General features: G+C 40.2%; 1 protein-coding gene across 2 annotated transcripts in view; it reads left to right on the forward strand.

The window, feature by feature from the left end:
• The first annotated feature begins 84 nt into the window (after window positions 1-84).
• The window catches only part of PLAG1 (PLAG1 zinc finger), a 47593-nt gene continuing 30083 nt past the window's right edge, over window positions 85-17594 (forward strand). For both annotated transcript variants that reach the window (XM_024127070.3, XM_007117376.4), the window contains exon 1: window positions 85-281. The gene's annotated coding sequence lies outside the window, so the exon portion shown is untranslated. The remainder of the gene's footprint in view (window positions 282-17594) is intronic.

Below are 17594 nucleotides of genomic sequence, written 5' to 3' on the forward strand. Positions count from 1 at the left end.
GGGGGCGGGGGGCGGCCCGGCGGGAGGCGGGGGCGGCGGCCGAGCGGGCCGGGGGAGGCAGCGGTGGGCGCGACGTCGGCGGCGGCGGCGGCGGCGGCGGCAGCTGCAAGTTGGGCTGCAGGGGCAGCGCATACACTACAATGGCTGCTGGAAAGAGGCGTAAGGAAACAATTTCCAGGCCCGCCGCGTCCAGCCCGAAATATGAGAAAAAAATTTTTAGAAATTCCGCGGGCGGTGTAAAGGCGGCGGACGGGCCGGAGGGAGGATGTTAAAGCCCCGCGGTGAGTTCTCCCGGGGTCCGGGGCGGCGGAGAGGCGTTTAGCGGGAGAAATATCAGGGTTATTTAAATTATGGGACTCGCCGAGGGGGCAGAGGAGCCGCGGCGGCGGCAGGAGGAGGAAAAGTTTGTGCTACTCTCAGCCCCTGCTCAGGACCCCAGAGAGAAAAATAATAATAAAAAATAAAATAAAATCATTCAGCGGGGGTGCGAGGACTCCCCGAGTCGCTGCTGACAGGGCAGGGGGCGATGCGGCTGGAGACCCGAAGGTGAGGTCGGTGGGAAAAAAAAAAAACCCTTTATTCAGGGTCTGGAAAGTTTGAAAAGTTTTCCTCCTCCTCCTCCTCCTCCTCCTCTCTGGTGCTGTGAATATTGTGACAGCGGCAGCGGCAGCAGCGAGAGCGGAAGACATTAGAGACCCGAAAAATAAGGGAAAAATTAATATAAATTCAGTTTTACGAGTAAACTCTCCGCATTTTCCACCAAAACATCCCGGGGGAAGGTCGCTTCCCAAAGGGCCTGGCGGAAACCCGCAGTCGGCAATATTTGGGGGGCACTTTGAGTGACTTGGGGGAACTTTGCCCCTTTTTCAAAAGAGGTTTTTCTTTTTTGGAGAAACGGATTTGTTTTTGCCCTTTCCTCAGGTGGGCGAGTCGGGGTCGGGGTGCGGGGTCTACGGGGAGGTGTGAGCCCGGGGTGTGTGCCTGCGGGAGGAGGGGTGGTAAATGAAAGCAGGAGATCTGCACAGAGCAGGGACAGCTTGTTGTCAGTATCATAAACAACCAAAATGGAGGGAGAACTCAGGCATATAACCAAATAAAAATTTTTTAAAAATCGCAAAAAAATCCCAAAAAATCCTGGATGCTCCCCCTTTTCTCGCTCAAGGTAGAAGGATGAACCGCCTTTCCCCTGAAGCCCATTTTGACTTTGCAGGGACCAAGGAGTTAATATTTATTTATTTTTTAAAACTTTCGAAGGGCAAAAGCCTTTTATAACTCAACCGACAATGAGAAAACGTGAAAATCCGATGCTCGAGAAGGAGGGGGAGGGAGGGGGGAGGTGGTAGTGCAGAAACTGCTAAACTTATTGGTAATGTGGACTGATCTGAGATAAGATAAACACGATATTTGCTATTTTATAACTCTCTTTTAATGATCGTTGCGGGGTTCCCCCCCCCCTCCGTTGGAAAAAAAAAGTGATGCCATTTTCTTAATAGAGTTAATATGTGTGATTGGAAGAATAAACCTTTCCGGCTTTAGATGGCATTTTCGTCGCATTTATGCTTCAGGTTTTGTTGGTGGCTCCCTCGTTTCTTCAAACTAGGCTCTACAGAGGAGGGGTAGAGAGGTGATGCTGCACACAGAGGCTGGTGTGCAAGACTGGAGCACCTTTTGGGGTGGGGTGGGCAGTTGCTGGGTTCATCCCTTCCTGACACGTTTGCTTCACCTGCTCATCCTCAGGAAAGAATGTTCAGCTGAGGTTTTCTGGTTTTACGTATAGAAAAGGATGGTGCCTCTTGCATCACATGGAAGTTAATGGGAAAGTGCTGCTGATGTTGGTTCCACGTGGGATGTGGGACAGAGCAGGGCATTTTAAAGGGACAGCTTCTCTTTTCTTATGATTTTCATCACCTACACAGAATCCCTGCGTGAGGACCAGAAGCAGAGGTCCTGGGAGGGTGTGGTGATGGAAGAGTCTCCTCTTTCCATTACTCCAATGCACCCACCTTTAGCAGTGATGGAGGGAAAGGAGGGATAAGCAAGCCCAACAGAAGATGGATATTGTGAAGATCAGTTTGTATCCAAGCTGTTCTTTTGTGTAACAAGCCCTCCCAGGAACTTTGCATGTTACATTGCTTTGCTTTGGAAGCTGATTTTGGAAGGAATTGTGGAAAAATGGGAATGGTTTAAGGTGTGTGGTGTAATGGTATAGCATTATTGAACAGCTGTGAATTCTGTGCAGCGAGATCAAAGAGCTGTGTATGCCCATAATGTGATTTTTACAGCCATTTTGTAAAAGCTGTAAAATACCTAATATTCAATTTGGCTTAAGGTACATTGAGGACTTCTGGTTGAAAACTGCAGACAGAGTGGTGGAGATTCTTTTACACTGTAAGCAGGAGACATTTCTTTAAGGGAAAAAAAGCACATACACCAACACCATGGAAAAGTTTACGCATACCCATTTTAAAACCCCATCCTATACATGTGCTGTAACTCTGCGCCTTTGAAATGGAAAGGTTTTAAAGTCCTGTGACCTACCAGTTTGCATCTTTTAAGTTGGATTTATTTGTGTTATTCAACAGGAAATGTTTACTGATCATAAACTACTATTGACTCTAATGGCTTAGATTTTCACAGTGTTTCCAAAATTTAAAATGTGTAGGTTGTTTGCTGTCCTCTATTGGAGATTAAGGTTAATCTCAAATAGGATTTACTTGTGTTCCGTTTTCCACAGGTATATGAAGTTTCTGGAATAGATGCCTATTTTCCCTTGTTTTTATGATTTATAGAAATGGATTAAAATTAGGGCTGGATTTTTAGACTTCTTATACAGAATATTTTTTCTTGCCATACTGTACAAACAAATTATTATTTTGAAGTCTAGTGTATGTTAACCTGTGTTCACCTCTGAGCTCTTATCTGCACCTTTCTGTAAACACCTCCACGACAGCATTACATTGGTGTAGTGTGGTTTCTGATTTTGGAAGCAATTGCAACTTTCTAAGAGCTCATTAAAAAATTAATCCCATGAACCACTGTTAAATCAAAATTGATTGGAAAGTGATTAAACTGTCAATGGAGAAGAGAAACTCCCCCCGCCCAAAGAATCTTTCCAGAGGTTTCAGAATGCCATTAATACTTATAAAACCTTTGAAATTTATCTTACATTTGCATTGTATTTTGGCTCATGACAGTTACATTGACTGTAAATGGTCAGAATTCGGCTATGTGTTTAAAATAAATGAGACTTTTAGATCTTGAATAGTTACCACTTTCACAAACCAGATACTAATATCAGTAAATTCAGTTTCAGTAACAGTGAAGGAAGAGTATTTCTTCCAGTTACATTAGACCATTGAGTTACTGAGGTTGTTTGGACACTTCAAGTTATGATTAGTTTACTGTCAACCTAAATAAAAGTGCTGGTATTGTGATTTTTTTTCTATCTCACAAAGATTGGTATGAAACTTACTTCATGTTTGGGTTTTACACAACTAGTTACTTTTCTGAATCAGAAAATGCTCTCAGAGTGCACAAGTATAAACCTGTAATTCCTCAGAGAGTCTTATCTAGATAGAGCATAGCATGATTACTAATTTGAATTGATTGTACTGAGCTTTTTTAATGCCTAAGAAATACTACCTGTTGACATCTTTTTTCTGAAGCTACCATTAAATTGTACCAATTTACAGAAATAAGCTAAAGTTATTGTATACTCAAAATCTTTATTTCAGTTAGAATTAGAGAAACCTCATCGGCTGAGATTCTTATTTGAAATTTATATGCCTAATTTTGCTATTCGAAATTCTATAAGGTATTTAGCTGCTGTGGAAGATGATTTATAAATGTGGGCTGATTCTGATAAAATTCAATACCTGCATATTGATTATGACCTAAATATTTTCATAAACAGACATCTTACAGTTAAATAAATTAATGAATATGTTTTTATCAACATAGTTTCAAAATTTTAAGGATACTGTCTGTTTTAATATCATACAAAGGTGTTCTTTTTCTTTCCTTTGTTTTTAACATAATCCTGGTTGTCACTGTATACATTTTGGTTTGGTATTCTGGAAATTTTCCTTTGTAAGGATTAAATTGTTATTTGCTTAATGAAATACAATGCTCCTGTCATTGAGATTTGAAAAGCCTGAGAACTGAAACATGTATCTATAGCTATCTTTGAAGTTTTGTTTTGATAATCATTTGCCCCTTAAGCTGTGTAATCAAAATATTGGTTCCTTCCAGGAATGTTTTAATGTTTTTTATTTAGAATCTTGTTCTTTGAAAAAATAATATATATAAAAAATTACCTGTTGCACACACGTGCACACACACACACACGCACACGCACACACGCACACACACCCCCCAAGAAAAAAGAAAAAAGTTCTACTGAATAACTTTACTTACACAACCTGGAATACTTGTTCTTTTTGATGTGTTTCCAAATGTATAGGAAATAAATAACAAATTGTCCTCTTTATGTTGATAACGTCTTAGATTCTTAAGTTATTTGAGTAGGGAAGAGTTTCAGAAGAAGGAAGGAACAACTGAATCTGTTCAACACAATCCAAGATAATGAATATGTTAAAGGTAAAAGGGCTAAAAATTGTCCCTTGAGCCATTTTCTAAATGCTTTAAGAACCTGATAAACACCTTATCTGAAACATCAAATACTTTAAAAATATATCAGACGCTGAAAAAGAACAAAAATGGACCTTTGATTTCTTTAATTTTAACAGGAATTAATGTAGGCAGCATATTTAACCAATTAGTAACTGTTTAGGTAGCCTTGGAAAAGTATTTACAAATAAGTTAAATGTGAGGGCAGGGTACATTGGATTGATGAACTGTAAAGTTAACTATGATTTTAGAATCCATGCAGGGGAATTCTTTCCCATTGTACAATAAGACCACTTTGGAGGCAACTAATTTTTACTTTTGTATGTATTTCAGTCCCTAAGTTTTTTTTTTGAAAAGCCTGAACCTGACATCTACTGTGTTACTACTTTTCATTTATACAGGGCAATTTTTATATCTCATTAGCAAATTTAATTTTTAAATTTAATTTGAGAAATTAAATGCAAAATTTGAGACCATAACATTTTATGAAAGTACTGGTGTGTACTCCACATTTGAAGTTATGAGAAATATACATGTGTGAAAGCCTGGCAGAAATTATTGCAGGGCCATGATTTGATTTTTACTTTTAAATCACTTGGCCTACTGCCCAGTCATTTGCATTGTAGTCTGGCTGCCCACCTGTCTCCACCTTGTCCACCAAGGGTGGTATTGACAAGGGTATGGTGGTGAGGAACTGCCAAAGGTGCTTTGGTATTTTTGTTTTCTGATTTTGTGTATGTACTGGTGTTTGTTGTTGTTAAAGTGTTAAGGTTTTTGCTCTTTTTTTTTTTTAATGCTTATCAGAAAACAAAATCACAATTTCAGAAAACAAATAATATCTCATTTTTAAAAAGTGAAGTGATGTGATACTGCATTAAAATTGTTAGTGTTTATAAGTCCCTGGATGTCTTGTAAACAGAGTTACTGCAAGGTCATGGTATTAAAACTAACCACAGTGTGTTGGGGGCGGGGGGGGGGATTTGAGATGGCAACCTAAGAAATGGGTATGCCTGCACAGAATGGATGAATTCAGGCAGTTATGTCCTAGCTTAATAGGAGGAGCAACTGGCTTGAAATGTTTCCCTGTATTTTTTTTTTTAAGTGAAAACTTTTCCTAATCTAAATACATAGAAAACCTAGAAATATGAATGTGTTAGAAAGCAAAAGTGTTCTTTTTTGATGTCTTCAAAAAAAATGAGTTTTCAGTAATGAAAGTGCATTACAAGAACATAAGTATGGACTAAAATGTCCCAAATTAATAGGGAAGAACTAGTGGATGAGAATATCAGATTAAATAATAATCATGGTAAATTTAAAATTTGACTTCTGTGAATAAAGAATAACTAAATACAAAGCAAATAATAATAAATTTACCCCCCCCCAAAGTGAGAGTGATAATTGGGGGATCTATAAGAGAGTATTTGTAATACAAATTGCTGGTTTTATAACCTTTTAAAAATAGATTCCCCCAAAGTTTTCCCTCTATAGCTTTAGACTTGTATTAAACTAAATTAAATTCTAAGAATAATATGTAGTGGTTATTTGGAATTCTTTGTTTTTAAATAAGGAAAAACGATTTTTTGTTATTTTTTTAAAAGATTATTTTAAATGTGTACCTAAGTGAAGTGTTCTGAAAAATCTTAGAAACTGTTGAAAATTGTTTTCTTCATTCTTCATCAGAAAGTTTAAAACTTTCCATTAAGTTAGTGAAATAAATTTTAAAACCTTAGTGTAAGAACAGTGTACTTTGTGGACTTCTTTAGGGCAATTTAAATCATTTCTTACAGACTTCATAACATTTAAAAAGCTTCTCACAAGGTAAAGATAAGAATATTCACAAACTTCTTAATTTCTGGAATGTTTTTAGGTGTAGGCTGACAATTAAAGGAATTTTCCTTCCCATTTACTAATTAGCAATTGATTTTCTGAAGGAGAATCTAGACCTATTACAGTATTATGTTCGGGAGTGGGCTTTTCCTTCAGTATCAGAAAATATTTTGAGGGTAGAGGAGGCATCTTCTCTTCACGGGTCTCTGCAGATTGTGATGATCTGCCATTGCAGAGTCTTGAGCGCTACCTTTTTTTTGAGAGTGAGAGACTCATTTTAGGCTTTCAGATATTAAATGCTTGAATTATTTTCTCAAGCCAGTATTGGAATTGTACATGTGTTTATTGATTATTTATGATACCCTATCTTTTAGTTTCTGAATATGGGAATGTTAATTCTCAGATGAAGTGCTACACCTAAAGGGCTGCCACCTGACTTTTTAAAAAATTATCTTTTTAATCAGTAGTTTGACCTTAGAGCCTTTAATTTTGAGATACATTTTTGGAGACTGTTAAACTAGAAATTAGAGAATGAGGAATTTAGTCCCTTTGTCTAATAGGCAAAATTAGAAAAATGTTTTAGTCAGTTTTGTTCATTTGAAGATACTTGAGCAAAAAGTTGATTGACTTCTTCTTGATCAGAAGAATTTTAAGAAATTGTACCTGAAAGCTTGAGGTAGTTCAAATGTGCAGGTTCAAAATAGCACCAGTTGAATTTTAGCCTGCTAGATTTTCTCAATAACTTGATTTTATTTTCTTGTATTGTCTTAATGCTGGAATTACACAGAGCCTGCATCACTTTTCATCATACTCCAAAAGAGTTATAGTGATAGGTTTTATTTTTATCAACTTTAGGCAATGAAATGAAAATACTGTTTTATATAAGAGAGCATTACCTTTTTTAAGCTACTTTGTGCAAATTCCCAAACAGTTTCCATAACTGTTCCATTCCAAAGAAGAGAAATTAGCTCCTTTACCTTAAAACTAAATTTGCTCTAAATTTACAGTTTATGGGAGGGTTGTCACTTTATGTATTTGGGTAAGATCTATTATAACCTAAAAAATAAATATTAATATAATCATCATATCTGACTATAAGCTACCTCTCAAACATGAATTTGCTTCCCTCGTACTTCTAAAATTATTTTCTAAATAAAACTGAGAAAATGTTTTTCATGTGTTTTTCTAATTTGTTATTGTCTGAAGTAATTTAATTGGGTAAAATTTCAGTTTCAATTATGTTTCTCTTCTAATATTATTAGAATTTTACTTGAAAATTACTATTCAAATGCACAGTGTTTCAGCACTAAAATAGCATTAGATATATAATAAAATAGGTATGTTGATTATACCAAGAGTGGTGGAAGCAGCCCTAGTAGTTCTTATTTGAAATAGTTTAAAATGTTTCCAGCAAAATGCCTATGAGTGTAAGGCACACCTCTGATAGCAGTTAGTGATATTTTATGCTTTTCTTTTTCTGCTTCATAAAATTTGAGCATCCTCAGAGCTACTGCCATGCAAACAAATAACTGATTTAACTATGCCCTGTGTAAAGTATACATATCAGGTTTAGCTTCTAATGTAATTTGCTTTAGCTTTCTTATAAGAAAATTGTATAAGACAGGTATTCCTTAGTAATAATTTCGTATACATCACATCTTAAAAGATATTACAGGTAAAATATATTATCATAATCATTTACCCAAATCAAAATGAAAGTAAACTATCAAGTAATCGTTTTAATTAGACATAGAATGAAGGTTTGAAGTATTTAACAGGATAACTTGATGTACTGCTGAAATATAGGGAATTTTAGTTGAAAGTTGTTTTTGTACCCGAATCTATTTTTGTATGCCTTGAAGTTTGTAAACAAAAGTGAACACATATAAAATCTGGCAGTTTATAGAAGTTCCTAAAATCTATCCTTTGACAGTTAATGAAAATGTACTTTTCAAATACATGGGCAAAATTACTTCAAAAATCATAACTTATTCAATTATTATAGTTATTTTTCAAAGAAAAATGGAGATGAATGGTTTAGTATTGCTTTTATCTACATCAGTTGAATATTCATTGTATTTGAATTTTTTAATCATTAAAGCATTTAATACTCTTAGGGATTTTTTTTTTTTTAAGTAGTGTAACAGTGTTTTCCTTAAAACCCTTTCTCTTTTGGAAATTATAACCTAATTAAGACAGTTATTTCAAAACTTTAACTGCTTTTATTTAATAAGAGAATTCCTGTTCCCTAGATCGTATTATTCTTAAAAGAAGTTCCTATCTTGAAGCACTCTTAATCTAGCTCAGGTTATCTTTTTAAATCTATACTACGTAGAAACTTTTCTTCTTATAGAGTTAGGCATTTATCGCTATGAACTTACCTCTTAGAACTGCTTTTGCTGCATCCCATCAATTTTAGTATGTTACCTTTCCATTTTCATTTGTCTCAAGGTTTTTTTTAAAAATTTCTCTTTTGGTTTCTTCCTTGACCCATTGGTTGCTCAGTAGCATTTTGTTTAATCTACATATCTGTGAATTTTCTGGTTTTCTTCATGTAATTATCTTCTAGTTTCATTCCATTGTGGTCAGAAAAGATGCTTGATATGATTTCAGTTCTCTTAAATTTATTGGGACTTGTTTTGTGGCCTAACATATGATCTGTCTTGAAAAATGTTTCATATGTGCTTGAGAAGAATGTGTATTCTGTTGCTTTTGGATGGACTGTTCTGCAAATACCTGTTAATTCTATCTGGTCTAATATATCATTTAAGGCCAGTGTTTCCATATTGATTTTCTGTCTGGGTGATCAGTCCATTGATGTAAGTTTGAGTATTAAAGTTCCCTTCTATTATTGTGTTGCTGTCTGTTTCTCCCTTTAGGTCCATTAATATTTGCTTTATATATTTAGGTGCTCCTATGTTGGGTACGTAAATATTTACAGTTGTTATATCTTCTTGTTCAAATAAGCAACCTAACTTTTAGGGATATTTTAGGAACTAGAAAAAGAGCTCAGGGAACTAGAAAAAGAAAGGAAGGAAACATCAAAGATTAGAGAAAAAACTGAAATAGAGACTACAAAGATAATAGAAGAGATCAATGAAACTAAGACCTGGTTCTTTGAAGAGATAAATAAAATTGACAACCTTTAGCTAGACTCACCCCGCCCAGAAAAGAGGACTAAGATAAATAAAATAAGAAATGAAAGAGTTGGTACAACTAATACCACAGGAATGTGAAGCATCATAAGAGACTACTGTGAGAGAATGGACTTGAGGACACAGGGAGGGGGAAGGGTAAGCTGGGACGAAGTGAGAGAGTGGCATGGATATATACAATACCAAATGTAAAACAGATAGCTAGTGGGAAGCAGCTGCATCGCACAGGGAGATCAGCTCCATGCTTTGTGACCACCTAGAGGGGTGGGATAGGGAGGGTGGGAGGGAGACGCAGAGGGAGGGGATAGGGGGATATACGTATACGTATAGCTGATTCACTCTGTTATACAGACAGTTATACACAACAAATGGACAACCTAGAAATGGACAAATTTCTAGAAACATACAATCTACCAAGACTGAATCATGACAGAATAGAAACTCTGAACAGATGGATTACTGGTAAGGAGATTGAATCAGTAATCAAAACCTCCCAACAATCAAAAGTCCTGGATCAACCAGACCCCTTCACTGGTGAATTCTACCAAACATTCAGAGATGAATTACAGGCATGCCTCGTTTTATTGTGCTTTACAGATATTGTGTTTCCTACAAATTAAAGGTTTGTGGCAATCTGCATCAAGCAAGTCTTTTGGTGTCATTTTTCCAACAGTATTCACTTCTGTGTCACATTTTGTCATATTCTGTGTCACAATATTTCAAACTTTTTCATTATTACTATATTTGTTATGGTGATTCATCATCAGTGATCTTTGATGTTACTATTGCAAAAAGATTACAACTCATTGAAGGCTCAGATGATGATTAGCATTGTTTAGCAGTAAAGTATTCTTTAATCACATTGTTTATTAAGACACGATTCTATTGCACCCTTAATAGACTACAGTATAGTGTAAACATAATTTTTAAATGCACTGGGAAAACAAACAAAAAAAATCATGTGACTTGCTTTTTGCAATATTTGCTGTATTGCAGTGGTCTGGAACCAGTCCTGCAATATCTCCGAGTTATGCCTGCAATTCCAGTCCTTCTCAAACTCTTCCAAAAAGTAGAAGGGGGGGAACTCTTCCAAACTCATTTTACAAGGCCAGCATTACCCTGATACCAAAGCCAGACAAGAATGCCATAAGTAAAGAAAATTATAGGCCAACCAATATCTTTGATGAACATAGATGCAAAAATCCTCAAAAAAATATTAGCAAACTGAATTCAATAATACCTTAAAAGGACCACATTCCATGATTAAGTGGTATTTATCCCAGGGATGCAAGGATGGTTCAACAACCACAAATCAATATGATACATCACATTAACAAAATGAAGGACAGAAATTATATGATCATCTCGATAGATACAGAAAAGGCATTTAACAAAATTCAATATTCATTTATGATAAAAAAAAAAACTTTTAACAAATCAGGTATAGAGGAAATATACCTGAACATAATAATGACCATATATGACAAGCTCAGTACTAACATCATACTCGGTGGTGAAAACCTTTTCCTCTAAGATCAGGAAAACACAAGGATACCCACTCTCGCCACTTTTATTCAACATAGTATTGGAAGTCCTGCCAGGTCAGTTAGGCAGGAAAAAGACAATTGGCAAGGAAGAAATAAAATTGTCACTACTTGCAGATGACATGATAACTTTATATAGAAAACCCTAAAGACTCCCCCCAAAAACTATTAGAACTAATAAATGAATTCAGTAAAGTTGCAGGATACAAAATCATTACAAAAAATATCTATACATTGCATTTCTATATACTAATAATGAACTATCAGAAAGAGAAATTAAGAAAACAATCCCACTTAAAATTGCATTAAAAAAAATACCTAGGAGTAAATTTAACTAAAGAGGTGAAAGACCTGTGTGCTTAAAACTGTTAAGACACTGATGAAAGAAATTGAAGAAGGCACAAATAAATGGAAAGATATCCCATGCTCATGGATTGGAAGAATTAATATTGTTAAAATGTTCATATTTATTTGTAGATTATAAAGCAACCTACAGATTCGTTGCAATCCCTACCAAAATTCCAAAGGCATTTCTCAGAGAAATAGAACAAATGGTTTTAAAATTTATATGATGCCATAAAAGACCTGGAATACCCAATGGAATCTTGAGAAAGAAGAACAAAGCTGAAGGCCTCGCACTTCCTGATTTCAAACTATACAAAGCTATAGTAAGAGAACAGTATGGTATTGGAATAAAAACAGACACCTAGATCCATGAAACAGAGAGCTCAGAAATAAACCCACGCATTGATGGTCAATTAATACATGACAAAGGAGCCAGGAATATACAGTGGGGAAAGCACAGTCTTTCCAATAACTCGTGTTAAGAAAATTGGATAGCCACTTGCAAAAGAGTGAACTTGGATGACTGTTTTACACTACACACAAAAATTAACTCAAAATGGATTAAAGACTTAAACGTAAGGCCTGAAATCATAAAACTCCTAGAAGAAAACATAGGCAGTAAGCTCCTTGGCATGGGTCTTGGCAATGATTATTTTAATCTGACTCCAAAGGCAAAAGCAACAAAAGCAAAAATCAAGACGTGGCATTACATCAAACTAAAATCTTCTGCACCCCAAAGGAAATCATCAACAGGATTAATAGACAACCTACTGAATGGGAGAAAATATTTACACATCATATATCTGATAAGGGACTAATATTCAAAATATATAAAGAAGTCATACAACTCAAAAGCAAAAAAACAGTCCAATTAAAAATGGGCAAAAGACATTTTTCCCAAGAAGACATACAGATGGCCAACAGGCTCATGAAAAAAGATGCTCAACATCATAAATTGTCAGGGAAATGCAAATCAAAACTGCAATGAGATATCACCTCACAGCTGTTAGAATGGCTGTTCTCAAAAAAATAACTAGAAATAGCAGGTGCTGGCGAGGATATGGAGAAAGGGAGCCCTTGTGCACCCTTGGTGGTGTGAACTGGTGTAGCCACTGTGGAAAACAGTATGGAGGTTCCTCACAAAATTAAAAATAGAAATGTCATATGACACAACAATTCTACGTCTGGGTGTTTATCCAAAGAAAACAAAAACACTAACTCAAAAAGATATATGCACCCGCTTGTTCATTGCAGTATTATTCACAATAGCCAAGATATGGAAACAATTTGTGTCCATCAGTGGATGAATGGATAAAGAAGATGTGGAGTGTGTGTGTGTGTGTGTGTGTGTGTGTGTGTGTGTGTGTGGTGCATATGTATATGAATATTATTCAACCATAAAAAAGAATGAGATCTTGCCATTTGCACCAACATGGATGGACCTCGAGGGTATTATGCTGAGTGAAATAAGTCAGACAGAAAAAGATGTATACCATATGATCTCTCTCATATGTGGAATCTAATAAATATATTAATTTTAAAAACCTCCAGTTTATAGATACATAGAGCAGATTGGTGGTTGCCAGAGGCAAGGGGTAGGGGGTAGGAGAAATGGATGAACTGTTTTTGGTTTTGGTTTTGGTTTAGTTTCAATGGGAGACAAAAACAAAACAAAAAAATATACTAGAGATCCAGTTGGACTACTTAAACATTGGGTCTGCTGTGATGCTTAAATTTCATCATACGCAGTTCACCTTTTATCAGCCAGTGAAGGAAGAGGACGAGAAAGCAATTTGTTTTGAGAGAAGTGCAACTGATCATATTCAGAGGCTGACTCACAAGAGCTTTTCTAAAATGCATGATACCTCTGCCAGAATTAAAAGGAATTTCTTAATTAAAACCATAATACCCGTGTGTCTAAGAAGTGTTTTCATAATCAGATTTCAGGCACACTTGTATGCCTGCACTGGCCATTCCAAGTGTTCTGCTGTTTGCACGTATTTTGCTCTCAGTGCTGCCACCCTGTGTATGGCAGTGCCTCCGTACTGTCTGCACTAATTTTCTGTGGTTTGTGTTTTTTTTTTTTTTAATTATTAAGCGATAACGTCCAAAACTACTTCTGGAAAATAAGCATGCATATTACAATAAATTTTAAAGGTATTTTAGTGTACTGTGCTCTGTGTTTAACGCTGTACTAAACCTAGATTTTTAAAGGTTACACAATTCAGAAGTATGGTATTCAACTGCCAAAAACAGAATTTGGGAATTTTTACAGATAAATACCTTTATCTGTTTCATCTGTCACTTCACTAAAGGCGGAATTGGACTAGTATTCTAAATACAGCTTGAAATTAATCAAATATGAAAGCAGAGGGTTTGCTCCTTTAAAGATGAGAAATATTATAAGATCTTTTCTTTTAGCCAAGTTTTAGTTAAAAGTTCTTCCTAGTAAAAGCAAAACCAAAAATGAGCACAAAAGAGACTGTTTCTGTTTAAAGAAAAAGAAACTAAACTTGATTGGTTAAATTATTCCCCGAATCATTAGCCAACATGACTTTTAAATTATATCACCCCAAATATTTTGAGTATAGATACTGTGCGTCAGCCATAAAATACTTTGGCTGGATAGCAATCTCTGTTTTCACCTATATTATCTCACTTAATTTTTACAGAAATCTTGTGAGATAGGAAGTGCAGGCATAATGTGTAGGCAAGGGGCGGTAATGATTTCAGAAACTGGAATTCTGTTGCTGTTTATGAGTGAGTCTTTAGACTGGACAAGCCATAGAAGCTAAATACATTAATTTGCTAGAGTAAACCTAAATCATCTCCGTATTAAAGTTTAAATATTTATTTTAAAAATGGATTTGTTGTAAAAATAAAAATTTCCGTCATAAAGTTGACACTAACTCAATTTAGAAAGTGCTTTTTGCGCGTCCACTTAATTTTTAAAAGTTATAGATAAGGGGGATATTTTTTATGAATTTACTAAGTTAAGGAGATTTTTGAAGATATAAACCTAAGCTTCCTTTTTTTTTTAAACATAGTAGACTATCTTTTATGTATTTATTTTATGTATTTATTTTCTTTTTGGCTGCACTGCCCGGCACGTGGGATCTCAGTTCCCCGACCAGGGATCGAACTCGCGGCCCCTGCGTTGGAAGCGCGGAGTGTTAACCAGCGGACCACCAGGGAAGTCCCTAAACTTTCTTTTTGAACGATCTTAAATAGGTACAGTTTTACTAATTTTTGCTTTCAAACACATTTAGGGCAAAGCCGTCTGATTTCAGAATGAGCCTCTCTTTTTGCATTTTTGAATCGTTTCCGTTCAATAAATGATGTAATTCTATATCATGACAACTGAAAATATTGACAGTAAAAATTGCCGGTCTTCAAGGGAGGGGGCGAGGCGGCACCTGAGGTAGAGGCTTTGAACAAGGCGTGAGTCAGGAATAGGCAGGAAGGAGGGCAGACCCGCCAGTGAAGTGAGTGGTCTCGGCAGGGGTCGGGAGGCAGCCGTGTCCAAGAGGACCAGTCCGACTGCAGAGGATGGTTTGTTAGGGGGCAGCGCAACGTGGGGCTGGAAGGGTGTGCTGCGGCCTGACTGCGAGCCACCTTGCCTGCCAGCCTGAGGCACCTGCGCCCCGCGCCTTAGAAGGCACTGCAGCTTTTTGAGCAGGGGAGGGTGTTCGGAAAACTAAGTCGATTCAGAATCCAGAAGGAATCGAGGCCACGGCTGTGAGACTAGCGTTACGAAGACGTTAGCGTAATCCAGGCTCGAGGTGGTGCTGCACGGCTGGGAGGATGGCTCGGATCTCTCTCTCCGAAGCCCATTCTCACTGGCAAGTGCCACACCTTGGTTTTCAGGGGCCTCTTGGCCGTAACCACCAGGCGTGGACGATTGGCGTCTCAAACTCCGCAGCCCTCCTGCTGGCGACTCAGGCTTCAGGCCTTTGATGATGGGCCCTACCACCCTTCCAGGGCCCTGGCCACGAAGCCATCCTTTCCGCGTCGAGTCGGAGCTTCCGTTGTAGGCTTAGTACTCCTGTCGTAGAGACACACAGCGAAGTGGACACGTGGGGGAAGGAGTAGTGACCGCCAGTGGAGGGTGCGCTTGGCACGGAGGCGGTCCCGGCGCAGGGAGTCGGGCTGCGGGGGGGCAGCCGGGAACGAGGGGACCGTGCGGGTGCCGGCCTGCAGCGCACGCTGGGCGCTCCCCTGTAACTGGGGAGTGAAAAGAACGCTGGTGGCTGAGGTGGAAAGGGAAGCCGGGGTCAGGGTGGACCAGATCTCCGCTGTGGAGAGATCGGCCCCTGAGGGTCAGAGCTGGGTCTGTAGCGATGCGAAGCCATCGCTCCGAGAGGCCTTCGCTCAGCCCTCTGGTCACCGATTCCCGGCACCTAACGTTCTCCTGAGCCCCCCCCTCCTCAGCCCTCTCCCCAGGTCACAGAGGAGCTCCCCGCCCGGGGCCTCCGGAGCTCCGGCTCCGGACTGGTGGCCTTCGGCCTGGGGAGAGTCGGTCTAGCGGGGGCTGGGCCGCTCGCCTCGTTCCTGCCCCCGCCCCTCCCATCCTGGGGTTTCCACCTACACGGTGCGTGCAGCCCTTCCTCCCCAGGCGGGAACAGAACGTCCTAGAAGCCCTCTGCCGTCTTCACACCCCACCCTGAGTCGCCCTTCCGTCGCTGCCAGGCTCCCGGGAAGAGTGGTCTCCGCTCTGCGTTCCCTTCGCCGCTTCCTCCTTGAGCCGTCCTGCCCCGCCGATCGCAGGCTGTGTTTGGAGGGGGCATCCATCCGTAGCCCGCAGGTACCACAGCCAGTGGCACCTTTTCCTTTGTGCCCCCCTCGGCCCTCCTGCACCAGGAGACGCGTCGTGCTCCCCTCCTGCTCCTCCGGCAGCTTGCACGGTGGCCACTCTTCCCCGCCCGGCCCAAGTCACCCGCGTTTCCGCGGTCCCCGGGCTCCCCTGGGCCACCTCTCCTCCCTCCGTGTCCACTTCTCCGCACCAGCGTCCGCTCCTGGGACATCGCCACGTCCACGCCCGTGTACAAGACACTTTCCTCCGTCTCCTCCTGAGTCAGCAGATTGACAGGCCAGCTACCGTGCCAGACCCTGAGCCAGGTGCCCCCCACCCTGCGCCTGGGCCCTTCCAGCGCGTACACACAGAGAGCCCCTGTCTGCCACCAGCAGGCCAGCTTTGTAGTGGGTCTGCAGAGACAAGTGCACGTACCCCCGAGAAGTACAGACGACAGGCTGGCGGGAGGAGGCACACGCACCCGGAACTGGGGGAGACCCAGAATCCCAGAGAGAGACACACACACAGAGCCACAAGGGTCCAGGGGAGACGCGTACACCGGGGCTGCTGTGTCTCTCTGTCTATAAATTATTGTTTGTACTTCTGCAGAGACGGAGGGAGGAGAGAGCACGCCAGCTCAGGCCCAGGGAGGGGACAGACGCACAGCAGGGAGAGATCCATGCTCCCACGGGGTGGGCTGGGGGCAGACTGGTGATGCAGTGACACGCATCCAGAAGGTGGAAGATGGGGGAGAGAGACACCCAGAAAGGGGGGTCAGTAGACCAGGAAGGGGTGGGTCACTCACCTTGGGGGGATGAAAGGGAGACACGCACGCAGGCAGGAGGTGGGAGAGTTACACTCACACCAGGATGCGAAGGGAGACTCGCCCTCGTACGCAGGAGGAGCTGGACACCCACAGAGGCACCCGGAGCCCGGGAGAGACACGCGTGCACACAGGCTGCAGGAGACAGACAGATGCCCAGAGAGGAGAGAGGGACACACACGTACCCAGAGCGGGACGGAGGAGCGTGCGCACACCAGGCGCGGGAGAGACGTGTCCACGCCCCCAGTTGGGAAAGCGAGACAGATTCAAGAGGGAGTCGGCACGTGGCGCACGTGCATACACGTGCGCGCACACGCGGAGACGGTGTGCGGAGAGGCGCACAGACACCCGCTGAGGCAGAGCATGTGCGCGCACCTACGCCAGGAGGCGACGGGCAGACGCGAAGGGGGCGCACACAGCCCCCCGGGTCACGGAGACGCGCGACTCACCCGCGCCTCCCGTGGCTGCGCTCGCACCCG

This window comes from Physeter macrocephalus, chromosome 15 (genome assembly GCF_002837175.3).
Source record: "Physeter macrocephalus isolate SW-GA chromosome 15, ASM283717v5, whole genome shotgun sequence".
NCBI lineage: Eukaryota > Metazoa > Chordata > Mammalia > Artiodactyla > Physeteridae > Physeter > Physeter macrocephalus.